We start from the raw sequence: 20,759 nt of genomic DNA, 5'->3' as shown, positions 1-20,759 counted from the left end.
ACCCCCATGGCTGTTTTCTAAATTAGGGAAATAGGCATCCTGAATATACATATACATGTAGTTGTTATTGGAAATTCATGTATTTACAAACATTAGAAAAAGGTAAAATTGAATGGTGACATCAGTTCTATTTGCAAACGTTTCACAATTCATAAAATATTTACATATCCAGGGTAAATGACATTACTCTTGCTAACAAACAAACATAAAAAGGTAAAGTAGCATTATTTTTTACTTATTCATCATGCTTTGTATTTATTAAGTCCTTACATGTTTGTATACAAGCTGATTAGGTTGAAGAAACTTAACACTAAAATCATTCTATTCACATTTGACATATTGATAACATGCAACTTTTTTGGATATTTTCCTCAACATTTCAACATTAGCACCTGTAGATGATATATATTGAAATAGTTATGGCATTCAGAACATATGCAAACTTAATGTTATATAAGCCCCGATATATTTAATCAGGGCTTGCAGCTCATAAGAAATAAAGTTTTCAACATGAAAAGATTAATGAATCAATTAATAACTGAATTGAATTCATGTACTAAGAGACATACAGCAGACATAATTTGTCTTTACAAAAGCTTGCCAATTCTAACAGTTACAGCAAGACCCTGCCAAGATGGAAACATCTTTCATGTTGGACTGGATCCCAAGTACTAATTGTCACATTTAAATATAAGTCTGGCACTGTCAGTATTACTTGAAGGAAAGTTAACGAATTCGCTGACTTGACATATAATCTTTCCTTTGTAGATATAAAGTTATTATGTCCATAGATCATGAAGATAGAGCTGACAGTTTGAAATGTCAACAGAAATTTTTTGAAAGGAGAAAATTGCTTTGAATTCCCATATGTAGATGTTGACATATTGAACTGATAACTGTACATTGTTGAAAAACCATATCATGATCCTTTAAAGCTTGTTTGGGTTGCTGTCTCATTGATGTTTACCCCCAAATTGTTTCCCATTCAGATCCTAATCAGTCCCTAGTTAGTTCTTAGTACTCATTATCCTCAAATTTTCCTTTTATCAGAGTGTGGACCAGACCCTGGAGCTGAGTGAATATGCTTTCTTCCATGAATGTTCATTAGAAGTGGGAGATGACAAATAAGGACATGTGCATGTGGTCTGATCTCTCATTGTTAACCAAAAAAGTCTTCATTGTAGTCAGAATCGCTATTTAATTTAATTGTGATTTTATTCCAACTCCTTGGTGTATGGTATGGAAATATAGTGTTGTAAATGTTATATGGAATGTACCTATACTGGTCCAATGAATGCACAATATGCAAGAAACAGATCAATGATGATTTTTTTTCATTAGAACCATTACAAACTTATTTTTATTTTTAGAAGTCAAACCAAATTTCAAGAATTTCTAAAACAATTTTCAAACAGCAAAAGTTTAAGGTACCATCTATAACTGTCCATCTATCATAATAGTAAACATGGAAAATGTTTATTAATTAAATTCATAGAGAATATTGGACATAAAAGTAATCTGGATAAGAGGTTAATGTTGTAGACAGAGAGAAGAGGTTGTAAAAAGGCCATGGATTTCTGTGTTCTTTGTGGATTTAGAGTTCAGCGTCATGGGCTGATATAAAATCAATGAAACATATTCCCTTTATATAGGGCTTTCATGATCTGTAAATGTAATTATTTAAGAAAAGAAGAAGTTGAATGACCAATTATCCAATGATGCAGAAATGTACATTCTGATTTTTTTCCCTGTCAAGATCTCTTAATAGAGGCCAGGTTATTTGAAATTGATCATGAATACAAAAACATTCTGAGGAAAAAGAACCATTAAGCTAAATACAAAACTTGTCATATACATTGTCAGCTTATACTTCCCAGTTTGTAGAATTATTTTTTTTTATAAAGAAAATTCAGTTTAGTTTACTGTGGAGCAAAATAAAAAACAGAACATATTCTTATTTTTATCAACCTGTATTTAAACCGACTGATTTTTAACTGCGAATATTAAAAATATAAAAAATTGAATTTTATCATGATACAATTATTTCAATTCTGCAATTTAAAAAAAAAATCAATTCAATTTGGTGTAAATTCATAGCTTCTCCTTTGGATAAGTTTGTGAATGAGGATTTACTGGCATATGAACTGTAAATAAACCATATATCTCATGAATATTCATCAACATATAATGATTTTGCTGTCAACAGTCAACATTTTAATTTTCAAGACTTTTGACTAGAATATCATATCTCCAGGGAGAAAGTTTGTTATTTTATTATTTATTTTTTAAATAAAGCCTAATGCACAACACCATCTGGCTTGTCTCCCTTGGAAAATTTCAAAATAATTTACAGAAGTAAACAATTTAACATTATTATTCATCAATTCTTTTTTTTTTTTTATAAAAAAAATATCATTCCAATGATCACCATATCTGATACTTTATTTAATAGTCTTCATGAGTCATTTCTCTAGAACTATTTCAATCACAGCGTCATATCTAATGCTTGAAAACAACAACATTATATCCCGCTAAGACCACTGAAAATGTTTTTTTCTCCGACCCATAATTTGCTAAGTCTCTAGAGAAATCATCCTGTCACATGCCCTTGATCTATCTGTGAAAATCAATGTAGTATGAATATGGATAAAAAATTTATCCACTATAATTTTTTATCAAAGTAATAGCATAGAAAGCCACGTTCATCAGTGATTTTTATTAGAGGTCAACTATGTTTGAACTTTCTCAATTAGTCAATCCCGGCCAACTTCCAAAGAAAAAGTCATATTCCAGTTCAAAAGTAAAATATATATTTATCAAATGTAGAAATAAATAATGGTTTTAATCATTTCTAACATCATCGAAGTAAGATATCAATTCTAATTATTTTACAGCAGAACCAAGAAGAAATAGATCTTTCATGTCCTCCTAAAGCTGAATTCTGTTTAAATCCAAACAGGGAACATTTTTAATCAGCATTTTCCACATCTAACCTTCATTAATATAAAATGTCCATTTTTTTTTTACATCACCTTCTTTCTACTCACAGTTATACTTTTTTTTGCTGCATTAGGCATGCAAGAAACCTCATATATTTTTCAAATATGCTCATTGAAGATAAGATAATCCTAGATTTTTCAGACCTAGAAGGGAAATGTCAACAAGAGTTAAGATCACTTGTAGGTGTTAATACACAGGTAGGTAAACAAATGGAGAAATAGTATCGATTGAGACATCATTCTCCTGAAAACATCAGATATTTCGTGTTGAGACATTTGTATAAACTTCCTATGAAATAGACTGATTTTGCATACAATCTGTTAAAAATCTTTTTCTTCTTTTAAGTTTCTATTCTATGAATTGTATTTCTATATATGAATATTTTCATTCCATTATTTCAGGTGTTAATAATAGGAAATTAACACATTTTAAAATACCAAAATTTTTACATTTTGACTTTTAAAAAAATTGAACTGACATAAGATCAAATATTTAAATCTCTAGTTAAAGGACAATCATTAGTTCTATGTCAATACTTTATTCTTTATAAAATACATATATAGACAGTATATAATTCAGGGGAAATATTTCAAAGGAAAATTATTATCTTCTTTTTTTTAAGTCATTAAAAAAGTAAGTTTCTTAGGGAACAGAAGGCTATTTAAAAATAGAAATTATATGAAAAATCAAAGGATGGAAAATAATTAGTAGCACAAGGAATATGAAGCCTTAGGTTGAGTGACATTATGGATTTGATGACCTAATTCAATGTTTTTATGTTACAGTCACTTTTACTAATTAAGCTATATCCCGAGATTTTCTCTCGTTATTATTGATTGTGACCAGTCAGGCTTTATCTATTGTCATTACACATATAATATTCTTGTCAGAGAGTGTTTGTTCTAGCCGGGTCAGAAAAAAAATTCAATATTTTCCCTCGCTCATCCATCAACTAGGACATTATATTTATTAAATAAGTGTGATCAGTTTGTTTTAAGGGCTATAATTACTCTCATGTTTGACTTTAGCTTCGTCTCTCAACACTTGTCATGTATTGATATTTAATAGAATTTTACCTTCAGGCTTTTACATTCTTCTTCAGCTAAGGAAACTGTAGTTATCTCCCTTATTGTTGAATAATCATTCAACATGGCTGACAAAGATTTAGAAGACACAACATGTGTTCAGAGAACCTGTAAAAAGATTATCTATGAATCAAACATGGTAAACACTACATGCTTAAGTAAAATAGATATTCAACAAAATCAGGCATTATTTGTTTTTCATGTTTAACAACAATTGTTTATTATTTGATACATTACATTATTTGTTGGGGTGCATAGTGTTTTGATTTTACACAACTGTTTTCCATTTCTACACGTATTTTATTTTTATCTTCAATAAGTAAATCTGCCATTCATTTGAGAAAAGCCGAAAGGCTATTCATTGGAATTAAAATCTGCAATAACTGCATTATTGTTATGTTTATTTTTTTGTTTTACAAATTCTTTTACAAATATGTCATAATTTCAAATACATGCTTAAAATATAAATACACACAAAATAATGTATCTCACAAATATCAATAAGGAGCTGTGTAAAAATATAAATGCACATGATATACAGGGATGTGCATTATTTATGAATGTTTTTTACACTATAGTTTTAAAAACAAAATTGGATGGAAAAGGTTTATATCACTTCTATTGGTTACTCTGGATACCATTCATGTTAAAACAGAAACGTCATGAAAAGACCTTTTCAACTTGTATTAGTTCAAACATTACTTTTTTAATACAATATATTATCCCCTGAGGTGAAAATGAAACTCTAGCATTGAATGACAACTTGTCACAGAGGAGAAAAATCATTACAATTTTCAAATAATTACAAGTCAAGAAATATTTGTATTTAACTGACAAGGACATTTTTTATTTATTAGTCAGGTCTGATAAGAAAATCAATAGCATTCACAGAAAATTTGGTCTGTAAAGTTCAAAGTTTCCAGTATAAGGTTTATCAATTTTAACTATATCTGACAATTGTCTATTGATTTGTTAAGAAAGAAATAGTTGCCTCCCCTTTAAAAGTCAAGAGTTATTTGTTAAACACAAAATCCACTGTAGCAATGGTTTTATTAATGTAACACTACTACAATTTGTAATCAGATATTTATTTAAATCAGGTTTTTTTTATACAGAAATGAGTCTTTAGCTTAAAGCAATATTTTTTTTCTGATCAGGACAAAATTAAAACGAGGAACATTTTTAGGTTAAGGATGACTCTATAATGACACCATTACATTCAATATGCTTAAAAAGTAACCTATGACTATGATTTTATCGAATTAAAACTACACAAGTATTAGCTTATAAACACAATAAAGATTTAAATCCTCTATAGGTGGAGTACAAAGATTAAACAACTTTTTTAATCAAAATTCACAAATCTGCTGCATACGTTTATAAATAAATTTGTCTTATGTTCATTACTTTGGAAAATAAAATTACAAAATTTCTATTTGCATTCATCCAAACAAAAAAGAATGAGGAAAGACAGGATAATGTATGGCATTGTGTACCCCTTGTATTATATTTGATCTAATTTATTATTTCGGATTCCCCATAGCATCACAGACTTGACCTTATCTGCAAACATGACAAATAGGGTGGGCATTTGCATCTGTAACTTCTAAACATCTCAGGAGATTGGTTTTGAGTGAATGAATGTTTTATTAAAGTGTCTATCTCAAACTGTTACAATTATCTCAACATATCCAATGTAACTAAGTATGATATATTACATTGGAACTAGAAACTGTGACCTATTGCTCTTGTTTTAGTTTTTACATGTTTCATATTACATTGGAACTAGATCCAGTGACCTATTGCTCTTGTTTTAGTTTTTACATGTTTTATATTGCATTGGAACCAGATCCAGTGACCTATTGCTCTTGTTTTAGTTTTTACATGTTTTATATTACATTAGAACTAGATCCAGTGACCTACTGCTCTTGTGTTATGTTTCTACATGTTTTATATTACATTAGAACTAGATCCAGTGACCTACTGCTCTTGTGTTATGTTTTTACATGTTTTATATTACATTAGAACTAGATCCAGTGACCTACTGCTCGTGTTATGTTTTTACATGTTTTATATTACATTGGAACTAGATCCAGTGACCTACTGCTCTTGTGTTATGTTTTTACATGTTTTATATTACATTGGAACTAGATCCAGTGACCTACTGCTCTTGTGTTATGTTTTTACATGTTTTATGTATTTGACAAAACTATTAAGGTCAAAAATGTATTCCGAAATAATAGAGAGAAAAAAAATGAAAAATGAAACATGACACACCAAAAAAGCTATGACATTCCTTTTTTTTAAATTTTGCTGGAAAAAGTAAGGATTTATTATAATTATTAATTATTACTTAAATCTAACCATTCAACCATTGATCATTTGTACCTCTTATGTTGTTTTCTTTTCAACAATATCTTGAATTTTAAATGGTCTAGTCAATAACTAGATATATATATAAATATATATCAGAAAAAAAATTCCTTTCTTATATCTGTTTAATATTGGTGTCAGCTGACTTTATAAGTTTTGTATTCAAAGAAGATCAATCATTAGAGGAAAAGAGATGTTATAACACACATTTCAAATTCAACAATTTTACCTTTTTGATATGATTAATTTTAAAAAACGTTTTGACTTAAAATTTCTACATCACTTCGAACACCTCTGTCAATGTTTGAATTATATTTTATCAATTCTTTTATTTGATAACAGGTTTTCAATACCTATTCAAGGAATTACTTGTTTAGAAAATCTGACATCTTAAAGGCATAAATCTGTAAATTGATGTTAGAACTTGATACAAATTATAAAAAGAGTTATTTCCCTTTGAATGTGAAAAATACTTTGTTTCAGTAAATGCTACTTTTTGGTCAGAGAAAGATTGAAAACTGAAGTGTCTAAATTTAATTCATCAATTGTAATTAACATTATTCTTTTGAAGGATTGCAACAGAAAATAAAAATGTATTAAAATTTTCCTTCTAAATGAAAGGAGATTTGGGGGATACGGCAACCTAACAGAACAGAAAACAAGAAAAGACTTACATGACTTGGGGCTAAAAGAATAAGACAACATTTTTAACAAACTAAAAGCATCATATTCTGCATGTTACTTATAACTTAATTCACAGTGGACTGAACAACGAAACAATTGTACAAAAAAATCACTGCTTTTGATATTGCTAGGCAAATCTTGTATGTTTACTGAAAGACCAGAGGTTCTGAAGGTTCTGCACAAAAGGAAATCGTCAAAAAAGTGAATTGTTCCTTTAATTTAAATATATTTGTTTAGCTCTTATATTTTGTTTGGTTGGATTGATTTTTTCATTATTGTTTACTGCATTATCAGATTGAAGTGAAGTATAAAATTAAAGGTGTTTGTTAACACTAATGGTGCTATAACATTATTTTAGAAAATTTATACAGATGAAATTTTTGTATTTTAACCTTTCAAGTTTAAAAAATGTCTGGTCTGAAAATCCATATGTAAATAAATAAATTTTACCTAACCATATGAACATTTTAAAAAATACACCAATATTCCTTACAGCTGCTGATATTTTCTACCAAAGTTAATTAAATCCAAATTGATCTTTTTTTATTATTGATATTAAAATTAAACAATACAGGACAGTACAGATGTTCCCGTTATTTTTGGATTTCACAATAAGAAAAAGTCTTACGTCACAATGCAACAACTCGCAACAACTCATGTTGTATGGAGTCAGTGGATCAAAGTATTAAAAACTCTTGTGTCAAGTGTCACAGATTCCCCAATGTCATTAAGTCTATACAATGTCACAAAATGGAAGTCATTTAGTATTTTTTCATCTCAGATTGGTTTAGAAGTATAAATCTACCTTTACAAATTAATGACCAGTTGATAATATTAAGTCTAAGAACTTGAAAGAAAGTGAAAATGAGATATAAAGCAATTCTGATCGTGTAATTTTTTCATCAGACTGTAATCTGTCTAGTACTTTCATCTTTTTGATTACTGCTCTTTGAAAATAGTTCCCATCTCAACCATTTAAGAAAATAAGCTTTATAGGTTAATATATTATGGCATCTATTGGGAATACATTCCACATATATTGTCAACCCAATTATGAAATTAGTACAGATATATATGCATTGAAAAAAAAATATGTGAGACAGCTTTGTCAGAATGAATCATTGTATACTATCAAAGAAAATTGGTTACTATTTCAATCAGACAAATTATTGACAGAAATATTCTCTGGACTTAAAAGTGAAACTTTAAACAGGTCAATTGGTCAAAATTAGTTTCTTAAGAGTGACTTTTGTTGCACCACTTCATTCCTCTAGGACAAAAACAAAAGAAATCTTTAACATAAAGTGAATATATCTTAATGAATGAAACAAATTAGCTACCAACGATATGTGTTGGGTTTGAGAATTAATGCTGTGACATTTTAACTTTTTAGGGGATTTTGTGTCAATTTTAAATGACATAAAAGACTTTTCACTATCATATGTTGTTCTTTGTTAAAATTATTCTATTCAAAAGTACTGCTGTTAATTTTTAAACTGATGAATATTTGACTACATCTTTATATTTAGATGGTACTTAATGCATGTTAAACAATAGGATCCTTCCACATCTGCAAGTTTTATTGTAAAGACATTAATGCAGATCTTTTGTTTTTCACTTAATTTCTGCATTTCTTTAAACAAAACCAACAGGATGTTTATAACAGAAAAATAGAGAATAATACAATGTTACAGGTGTGTTGAACATTTAAAAAAATGACTTCTTTTGTATAAGCACAGCTGTTATACTTATCATAAACTTGACACTTAATCATTTAACTCCAGATGTACTGTTGTTTAAGGTGTATTTCAGAAGCAATGGTAAGGGTACACGTTTTCTTCTTTTTATAAAATAATTTTATGGGTTTGTCAAAAAAAAATGAGAGAAAAATACATTTGATGAACATTGTGTAATTGGCCTTGTTGTAGACTCAAAAGAGAGGTGTTCAGAAACTAAACCAGATTCAATCCAGAGGGAACCTTTAGCAATACTTTTTCCCCTTCTGCAAATTGTTAAATAAGAAGAGAACTTTTTTTTGCATGTAATCAGCCTTGTAAATTTGCAAAAAAAATCTGTAGAGCCCATTTTCACATTTAATATAATGAATTTGAATGTAATAAGAAGATTTGATGAAAATGTACATTTTGAGCTACAGTTGTGTTTTTTGTTATATCCCTCCAAATTATAATAAAATGACATTTTGGGGTCTCTCAGTTTGTTTCTTTCTTTTTTAAATGTTGTGACTGAGGTTACTATGCATATAAAATATATGCATATAAAGTCAAAAAAAAAGGATTAAAGTTTCAAATCTGTGTCATGCACAGTCAAAAATATACCCACTCCTTAATAATATAACCACTTAAAAAAAGTAGTAAAAAGTGATATTTTACCTTAATTATAAACATGATATTAAAAAGATGTGATTATAAGTAGGTATGTTATTCATTTTCAAGTGATGTTATCCTTTTACTGGCTCCCGTCCTACACAACTAGATGGACCAGGCCTTGCGGTCATAAAAATTTTGAGCACGCTCAGAAATCAACCAATCAAAATCCTGGTTTGGTGTTTCGAGCACAAATTTTGTACTTCGAGTACGGAATAAAGTTTTATGACCTAGAACCCAGGGATGATATTTTGGATTCTGTACCTAAATACCCCCTAGAACAATTGGCTGTACTAAAGCTTAAAAGTGATGTGGAACAATAGATTTATTTTTGGTCATTTAAGGTCCAGTAATCATTAAGCTATCATTGCAGTTGTATTTGATAAAAAGTTGTTACATCCTACATATTATTAAAGCTATAAGCTATTCTTCTATTCATTTTGTTGCTGTAAATAATTTACCATTCATGGGATACCAGTTTAGATGATAATTTACCATTCATGGGATACCAGTTTAGTTGATAATTTACTATTCATGGGATACCAGTTTAGATGATAATTTACCATTCATGGGATACCAGTTTAGTTGATAATTTACTATTCATGGGATACCAGTTTAGATGATAATTTACCATTCATGGGATACCAGTTTAGATGATAATTTACCATTCATGGGATACCAGTTTAGATGGATTTTTTGTTATAGGTTAACCCCAATTTAAATGTTTAACAGAGTACAAATTTTCTACAGTGTGTATGAAAAACCATGAAATTAAATATATAATAAAAAAAAAATTTCCTTCAATCCATGAACTGGTATCCACGAAAGTCCACAGTATTCAATATAAAATTAAAGGCAATTTCAGTGACAAAATCTTCCATCATATCTCAAAATGCAGAATTTTATAATTTAGGATGAACTATATCATAACAAAATGTATTAGTCAAAGTGGATAAATAAAAGTTTCAACATTACTCGTTACTTATTTTTGGCTTTAATTATTGAAAAATTTAATGAAATTCTAAGTCCATTTTCTTTGGTACAAAAAGCGACTACTCATTTCTAGGAAAATGTCATCTAGTCTTAAAGGTTAAAACTATCAGTTCAAAGGATTCTGTCATAATTAATAACTTGTTTGTCTTAAATTGGGAATCCCTATGCTGTAAGAATACCGATATGTAGGGCAAGAATTGTATTATAGTAAGTTTAGGCTTAAGTCAGGTTTAGGGTTAAACTTGTTAGGATAAGGGTTAAACTTATGATTTACTATAAATATTGAGGACAAGACTATGGTCAAGGGTTAGATTTAGGTCAAGAATACATTATTATTATCCTCATTTTCTCCATTCAGATTAAATAATCATCTCTTGCCTTTCCTCCAATATGCCAAAATTCATTGGATCAAAACAAAGCAACACAAAATTCATGTCATTAAAACTTTAACACTTTCTTTTGTATTTTTACAAGTAAGAAAAGAAAAAGTTTTTAGTTGAGACAGAAACCAATTTACATTTTTTTTTGTCTTTTTCCTTAAAATTATTAGGCACAGCTCTAATTATAATTGGACAAATAATGATAGAACCAGGGTGTACCCTATATAAAATAATGAGATTTGCTATCGATTGTAATGAGACCATGTTAAGTGACCTAAACAGAGAGGTCAATACATATGGTAACCATTATTGTGTACTTCTTTCTTACATTTATCTTCTGTGTGCTCAATCTTAACACAATCTTTCCCCTTCTGTAAATCCTCTTCATCTGAAAGCTTTATTATCTGTAAATCCTCTTCATCTGAAAGCTTTATTCAGCCTCTGAAAAAAATCAGGAACAACATTTTACTCGTTTAATTCACTATTTCAGAATTTATAGTTGTTAGTCATTTCTTTAATCTTACTCCATAGTTCAAATGATTTTGGTTTAATATTCATGGTACAGGAGGTTGTAACCAAATCACAATTTATAGGTATAATTGAGAACAGCCCAAAGCCACCAATGGGTCTTCAACACAGCAGGAAATCACGCACCAGGAGGCGGCTTTAGCTGGCCCCTAAACAAAAATGTCTACTGGTTCAGAGAAAATGGACAGTATAGGTGTACACTTTTGGACATATTAACCTGATTGTACAAGATTCTGAAATAGCAATTATTAAGCAAGAATAGACATATTTGTGTGATCTTTTTATGTGTATGATTGTTGCTTTTTCATGATTTCAAATTTTCTTTACTGTAACTGTAAAATGCAAACATGGCCAAACTCAGTAATGTTTTATTTCTTGGACCAGAATTTCATTACTATCTGGTTAATTGGCTTGTTATTCACTCATAATACTACAACAAAAGAAATGTCAGCAAAATTGTTGCAAAAAACCTTATGTACCAAGATAAATATTTAGTTTTGCTTAATATTTTTCTAAGAAAAAGAGTAAATACCTGTTTAAATTGTACCTTTATATAAGGCAGAAAGAAAAAATCAAAGTAAAATTACTTTCAGAATCTCCTTTAGAATAATGTGTTCGTTTTTTTTTTTATCTTTAACATGTTTAAGTAATATACTGTAAATTAAGAAATTATTACATGCATTTATTATTGCGATTTCGTCATTTTAGACCAAAATGTGATTATTATTTTTGCGATAATGAGTAAAATCCCACATCATTCATATAAAAAAATCCAAAATGCAAGTTTGAATTATTGCGATTACAACCCTGTAGCATTTTTTCGTAATATTTCCGAATTTACAGTAGTAAAATGTTAAGGTAAAAATGGAAATAGGAAATTAAAACCTGGCTTTGAAACCTGATTAAGTTAGGACAATGCTTAAACATGATTACAAACCATTTGAAACCCTTTTTAAAGGTTTCATATATCTATTTTTCCAGAATACATGAATTCAGAAACTAATATGGTGTGAAAGATGAAAGTTCAGGAATCAAAATATTATCACATGCAAATATCCCGTCTTAAGTCAGGAACTTTATTCCTATTTAGCTATGTGCTTAGTCTTTTACAGAATTTGGTATTAATGACAGACCTTGGTTTACTTATGCTGTAACATATAGCATGGTCCTATAGTTTTTAGATTGAATAATCCCCTTTTAAATTTAGGTCCCTTCAACTTTTTATCAACCATCATATTTCTATAAACACTAATTATGTTCATACTACCTTGGGTTGTCCTTCTTTGAACCTTATTCCATTCTTGACATCTACAAAAGTGAAAATATATAGTTACAGTTGATAAAATATATGGACTGTGGACTATATCTTACTAATGGTACCCTTCTATAATTATTTTTCTGTGAACAGGTAGTTGATGAAACAGATGTGAAAATGCATCACAGTTTTAGCATGCTTTCATGAAGCTAAAGATCAATTTTTCAGTAAGTATCTGAGAAAATGTGAAGAAAATTGTATTTGACTGACTGACAGAGACAAGGTTTAAACTCCCGTCTGATATAAATATATAACACTAAAACCTGTCTTAACAGAAATGTTTCTTGAACAGAAACCCTGTGTATGATGTCCTCTTGTATCGGGACAAAACAGTATAGTTTTTTTTTTTTACCTTGGTCTACCAAACATCTGTCTAGACTTAACCAAACCAACGGTTCCAAGGTTGTTTGTTTTAAAAGGTTTTAGTGTTTTATAGAACATATAGTGTTAAGGTGTTATTTCATTGGTTTATTTTTATTTGGCATTTCTTCACTTTTCTGTAGTTTGATTTCCTTAAGATAAAAATGATGACCGTTATCAATTAATATATCATGTTCTTATCAAAGGAGAGTAATTTCTTAATGCTACTTATATCGGAGTTAAAAAATTGTAAAAAAATTGTCAGATGTTCACCTTTAAAAAAATTTGAAGATCAGCATCGTTCTCTAAATCAAGGGACATAACTAATCAAGATTGTCTCACCTTGCTTTGTAAGTATTTAAATGCAAAGATTTCAAAAATTTGTTGTCAAGTCAAACTTTCAAGAAATGAAAGATGGAAACATAATAGAAGAACATGAACATTTATCCTGTTTATTTCAGAATGCCAAATGGTATCAACTGGTATTGGATAGGATTGTGATTCTGCCAGATTTTATGTAACATTGCTGAAATCGGTAGAGTAATTGTAAAGAAAGCAACTCTTGTCAGTAAGTTTAGCTATACATTCTTTGTTTTATAAAATGCAACGGTTTTTTTCTGCATTTCACATTTTTCAAGTAATTTACCAAGATTCGTAAGATTTTCTTAATCCATAATGTAAATTACCTGTTTCCACTTCCAAACAGAAAAAATTCTTGGTTTTTGCTGGACTTCGATAATTTCACTGCAGACAAAGACTTTCTACATAATCCTGAAATAAAAAGCTGAGTTGGTTAATTGAAAGTAAGACAGTTATAAACAATTAGTCCAGCGTAGAATGCAAAGAACTTCTATTCTCCCAAAAACTATTAATTAGAGATTTGTCGGCGGCCAAGACTAACATTTTACTTTCTGCGCTTGCGTGAAATCCATGCTGATCCAGTAGCGTCCCCAAAATGCATCTTTTTTCAAGTAAATTACCAAGATTCGTAAAATTTTCTTAATCCATAATGTAAATTACCTGTTTCCACTTCCAAACAGAAAAAATTCTTGGTTTTTGCTGGACTTCGATAATTTCACTGCAGACAAAGACTTTCTACATAATCCTGAAATAAAAAAGCTGAGTTGGTTAATTGAAAGTAAGACAGTTATAAACAATTAGTCCAGCGTAGGATGCAAAGAACTTCTATTCTCCCAAAAACTATTAATTAGAGATTTGTCGGCGGCCAAGACTAACATTTTACTTTCTGCGCTTGCGTGAAATCCATGCTGATCCAGTAGCGTCCCCAAAATGCATCTTTTTTCAAGTAAATTACCAAGATTCGTAAGATTTTCTTAATCCATAATGTAAATTACCTGTTTCCACTTCCAAACAGAAAAAATTCTTGGTTTTTGCTGGACTTCGATAATTTCACTGCAGACAAAGACTTTCTACATAATCCTGAAATAAAAAAGCTGAGTTGGTTAATTGAAAGTAAGACAGTTATAAACAATTAGTCCAGCGTAGAATGCAAAGAACTTCTATTCTCCCAAAACTATTAATTAGAAATTTGTCGGCGGCCAAGACTACATTTTATTTTCTGCGCTTGCGTGAAATCCATGCTGATCCATAGTGTTCCCCAAAATGCATCTTACAACATCATAGTTCATGTCACGACTTTCTTGTATGCCCGGACAAGTGCGCAAGTGCAGATGACCCATAATGCATCGCGACATGATTAAAATTCCCAGACATTAAAAAGTTGAACTGAATTTTTTTGAAAATCGAAATGAAACCTAGGTTTTAAAGATAATACTTCTTCATATAAAATTTAGAATAGATTTTGTATTAAAATAAGGAACAACAGAAGTTAAACTCATGATGAAAATCTACAGACAGAAGCGTTCACCAGTCTGTCTGATTCAAGTAAAACCAGTAATAGTTTAAGACAATTGCAATCTAAACGAAATCACATAGTCTTGCGATAAAAAATTTGAACATAAATTAACCGAAAACTAAAAATATGGCCGGATGATCCTGAAAAATATCTCTTCGTTTATTTCGACTAATTTTTTTAATTTCCAAACGAAATAAATTCCTTGAAAGTATGCGGCCGCATAGTTCCATTAATTAAATGATATCAACGCAAAATACCTGCATGTACATACCGTGTCCGTGGTCAGCTATAGGTGTTCCCCAAACAACATCCCAGACAGGCTTTAAGATGTTTTAAGATGACGCTATCAAGAAATTGTTAGACTTTTGCAGCAGTGCGCAAGCGTGCATACGTCGGCATAGAAAGAAGAACTAAGAAGTTTTTCAGTTAACAAAGATTCAAAACTGCAAAATTCTTTAAACGGAAAACTGAAGAAATAAAAAGTTTAAATCTAAAAGAACATCCTATAACTATGGACACCTACTCCTAAGTTCAAAGATAAATCAGATGCAATGCGCAGACGCGTCACCTCTGTAAGCGAATATGTCCACCCCAACACTAAGCATTTCTAAAATGTGAATCTTTCTAGCTAAAAAAATTAATAAACAAACTTACATCTTTTATAATGCATGTAAAAATTATCCATAACACCTGTTAAGTATGTCTGTGTCAACATTATTAAGAAGGTCCAAGCAGTCACACAATCGAGACACTAGATATTTAGCCATGTCTGGAAAACGTGTCTTTGAAATGGGCGCATGCGTACTTAAAACACAAATGTCTTCCTTTAGTGTAGCGGAATGCACAAATTTGAAAATGAAAAAAAAAAAACTGTGTGCAAGTAAATTAATTCAATGACGCTATGAACAGTGCATGCGCATCACCTTTTATGACCTGAATTTTTTTCAAATTTTTTTTGTTTTTTAAATTTTAAAAATATATAAGACGTAAAGTATACAATAAATTACTATATCAAGATTTAACAATACTTTCTTGAAAATTTCCAGTTTGAATTCACTTATTAATTCAAAGTTTAAACAGTAAGGCGTACAATACGAGATCGAGACAAAATTGTCCGCCATTGCAGTTTCTGTATCTATCACATCTTCTTTTGTCTTTCGACTAAACAAAAAAATACTAAAAAAGAATATTTACAATAATTTTCCTTACTTTCTATTCATAAAGAAGTTCCTTAATCCATTTCAGTACACCAGCTTACAACAACAGATGACATGGCCAACTCGCACTTCCCCAGACAACCAAGATGGCGACCATTGGTGACTACCGCCAGAATGAATGTGACCTTTGGCGGGAAAATACTGCAACAATCAACATCTTTTTTACCATACAATTTCCTAAAAACAACAAGAAAAAAAAATTGTACAAAAAAACAAAACAGAAAAAAGATAGCACAAGTATCCTCAAAATCGACAAGTTTCGAAGATGATATAAAAAAAACCAAGATCATTGTAATTGGGGCAAAGTCGGATTGGATATCAATCAAACAAAAAGTTTTTAAAATTCAATGCATAATATATACTGAGCTTGGTTACACTGTTATGTTTTAAAACAGTCACAATGTGTTTAAATATGCTGACTACTCTAGACATACTTAGTGACGTATTTTAAAATAATGTCTGAACTGTCTTTATCTGGTCGATTCAAAGGCATGTTTTGTCTGTCTGGTTTAAATATAGTTATAAAACATGTAGAATATTTACCTATCGCTGTGCATACACACAAATGATACACTCCAGTGCTCACCAATGTGCATTCAATATGTGCAATCAAATGCAGATGACAGTGCATTTCCATTCGAGACATTTACAGATTTTCACACGGTTTGAGGTGCATGTTCCAATTAGTTATTCAGTTTACATTGCTTGGCATAGCACTTGCCTAAAAAATGTTTTAATTATGACACTGGATCCTTGAACAAATGAAATGAAAAATATCTCGTCACAATGAGATATCTGAGTTCCTTGGTCATCAAGTAGACCTTCAAAAAAATCTACAGTACGTTCCCGCCCACTGTTTTTGCGCCAATATTATTGGGCTGTGTCGTGACACAGTAGCTATTTTCTCCTTGAAATATATACCCAAATTTGTGATGCACACGGTGCATATTCAGTTGAACAAGATGCATAATGCGCATGCGCTTTTGTCATATTCTAAAGAAATTTAAATTTTGCGTTTAAACTTTATTTTAAAATTACATTTAACTAAATATTTGTTAGTAAACTGTTAACATCAGGAAATAACACAGTCAGGTTTCACCAAGCTACACACGTTCACACAGTTTATCCGCCATATTGCTTTCTTTTTTTCTCATAATGTCTGTCCTGCCATTTTAAATTTTTTCATTGGTTCTTTTTTAGCATATTAAAATGACTTTGCTAACTCTTAAAGATACTCAAAAAGACAAAATGGTGTACAATGATGTTGATTATATCAAGTTTTAACCTACATGCATATTTCTTTCTATTTTTTTTAGTTTTTAAACAAAACCACAATGAATCTGCAATGCTTCTGTGATTGAAAATAAGATTAAATTTCAGTAACTCTTGTTAAAATAAGTTTTAACAACAGATGCAGAATTTACGTAAGCTTACTTATGAACAAACTTATTGTACTAAGACAGATATATTAACATGCACTAAATGTTTTTTCACCTTTTGCAGGTTGCAATCCTAAAGGGGAAACGACTCTTACCAGCTTGTAAAACACAGCACCAGTCAAATAATGTAGGGCGTGCTAACAAGAGTTAGTGTATGATGTCATAGATTAGTCTGTGTCTGGTTTATATGTAAAGTAGCAAGGAACTTTACCTGTTTCATACTTGACAGAACACACATTGTACAAATAAATGCTATATATAAATTAAAACGGATGTTAGAATCATCGATCAGTATTATTTAAAATAAAAACATACAGAAACAACATCTAGACAATAAAGAAAATAATAGATAAAAAAAATGCCTACCCTTTAACTGGCCTCAAAAATTGACACATTTAAAAGATATAAAGGTGATGCATAAAGTGTCTCGTCACTGTAATACACACTGGTGCACATACACATGTCCCGCCAGAACAAGTCTTAGGTCAGACTGCACAAGAAATAAAGGATTTTAAATCCATGGTTTCCATTGGAAGTTAAAAATGAGGCGGCACACCCATTCACAATAAATTCCTTCATTGGCTCATTTATATAAAAACAAATGCATCGTCAATATGACACCATGTTGTAGATAAAAAATAGTCAAACACTAAAATTAAAGTGCGAGATTAACAAAACCTGATTGTTATGTACCATGCAGTGGATTATATCGAACCTTACAAACATTCTATGCCTACACACTCTACCAGAGACATCATGTACAACAATCTCTTTTTGAGCTTACTGACCTCCTTGATAAAAGAGTTCATATCCAAGGGAAAATTTTCGTCGCTCACTTTTTGGCGGGAATTATTTTGGCGCGAAAAATTAAAAAGTGAATTATTCATTTGTTGGATTTATTGTGATTCCACATATATATTTGGAAAATAATTTTTAAGTGTGTTTGTTATATTAATTTAAAAAGATTTTACAGATTGGAATTTTTCACTTTTCAGTGGATTACAAGAATTAGTTATTCCAAAAGGAAATTTCTGGAATACCAGTATGTTTTCAGATCACATGTATTAAAAGTCAAATTTTTTGTTTACTTTATTAGTTTGTGTGTTTATTTCAATTCATATATATATAAATATATATATTTTCAAAAGTGATTTTCAATAAGTGTAAGTCTTAAGCTTACTTTAGAATGCACAGTTCAGTTTTTGTACTTTCTTCAAAATGCACAGAGGTAGTTTCAAATTCAAGAGTAGTGTATATTTCCTTTAATGTTTTCAATGAAAACCTGTGCTCAGAAAGATCAAATTGTATGACTATGTGTGTGTGTATATGTAATAATTTGTTTCCAAGTAACACTTTTAAACATATTTCTTATACACTGCTACCAGATACTTTTTGTTTGTTTGTTAAAATTATATTTGAAATAATAGCAATCTTTACACCCATTTAACACATAGAAAAGTATCATAAAATATTACAAAACTTTTTAATTATATGGACTTTTTTTTAAATTTATTTTCAACTTTGAAAAAAATAGGAACAAGACAGAAATTTTGAAAGTTGAAAAATGAAATCCCTTCTTTTATCTGTAGATGATGCATATAATTGAAACTTTTCATGAAATTATTTTGTCAATATTCTTTTTGAACTAAGAAACATTTTAACAGTCTTATTATTCAATTTCACTCAACTGTCCTTATTCTTATCCGACCTTGAATTTTTATTGCCGAAGTTAGGCCAAGGCTATCATATTTTTTGTATGATTTCTAAAATAGAATTATCATTTTCAAGTTTCAAAGTTTCCATATTTTTTTATACTGTTACTATAACAAAAAAGTGTAGATTTCTATATATTTGTTTGTTATCTTGACAAAAGGTTGTGTGAAGACTTAAATTTTCCATATAGATTTTCCATATAGAGAGAGTTCCCTTCTATATTTACTCTATAAAATGATAACAGTTATTTATCTGCCACAAATCCATTCTACCCACACAGAAAAATTTAACTTACAAAAGTATTAAATAAAATAACAACTAAGGGTAGTTCCAGAAATCATTTTTATAAATGAACGAGAGGTGTTCGAGAGGCACCAAACTAGAGGGTCCTGCAGAAGCCTCTAATAATTAAAAAGAATTTTTTTTTTTAATTTTTGGTTTGTTTGGAATTTCGACACCTCAGAAAATTTTGTATAAAGGCTTGAATAACTTCTTTGTCCAGTAACGAAGGACAGTTCCCTCAAAAATATTTAATTTTGTGCCTATCTATGAGAAAAATATGAGTTATGAATTACGAAGACCTTAATATTACTTAAAAGTCTTATATAATATAAGATGATTTTAATAGTGTAATATTATAAGTTCAATGTATATTACAATAAGTTTGTTAAAAACGCATAACTAAACCAATGTCATTCCTGAGTGAAATTAAGATCAAACTGAATCAAATATTCATGAGCACCAAATAATTCTGAGCAGCATTGCACTATCAAAAAGGGTTATACTGCTGAAATATAATGGACATAGAAAAGTAAAATTTGGGAAAATTCTGAATGTACCGATGGACAAGTTGTGGGGGTATAGCCTAGTCACAGTTGTCCTTTTCAAAAAAAGAATTTGTACGAAAAGTTTAATCCTCTCCTCGAGTAAAATCAAAATTGTTCACTCTTACAAGATTTGAAATCTTAATTTTCAGAAATGTTCCCAATAGCAAAAATCCTGAGGGGATTTCCCATTCCGGTCTATTTTGGGTTACTACTCAGAGTGATTTTGACATGTTCTACTTATCCATACAGATGTACTCTACCAGATATCATATGATAAGTGGCTTTGACAAGGTCATACATGAAGCTAATTAATTGTTTACATAACTGACACTTCAGACAAAAGGAAATTGGCACAAAAATCTCATATAGCATGCATTAATTTGTATTGTCAAAAGCATATAGAAGATTCACATCACTAATATATTCAGATAATTAATAGGTAGACAGTCTTATTAGAAGGATAAGTGAATAACTTGAGATATTTAGGTATTGGTAACCTTCAAAATGCTACAATTTAAATCTGGACTCTGAACATCACCATTAACCTACACTGAACAAGGATTCTGAGGTTACAATGTCCCCCAC

At 29.9% G+C, this 20,759-nt stretch overlaps 1 long non-coding RNA gene across 1 annotated transcript; it reads left to right on the top strand.

Moving 5' to 3' along the window:
• The first annotated feature begins 4,080 nt into the window (after positions 1–4,080).
• LOC127700626 (uncharacterized) lies at positions 4,081–18,721 on the top strand. Its single transcript, XR_007981667.1, has 3 exons — positions 4,081–4,224; positions 13,564–13,670; positions 16,224–18,721. It is a non-coding gene; the product is annotated as an uncharacterized LOC127700626 (long non-coding RNA).
• Positions 18,722–20,759: the final 2,038 nt, after the last annotated feature.

The sequence above is a fragment of the Mytilus californianus genome, unplaced genomic scaffold (genome assembly GCF_021869535.1).
Source record: "Mytilus californianus isolate M0D057914Y unplaced genomic scaffold, xbMytCali1.0.p SCAF_5, whole genome shotgun sequence".
Lineage (NCBI taxonomy): Eukaryota > Metazoa > Mollusca > Bivalvia > Mytilida > Mytilidae > Mytilus > Mytilus californianus.
Note: the sequence above shows the minus strand (reverse complement) of the source record. Positions and strands in the feature narration are given on the sequence as shown.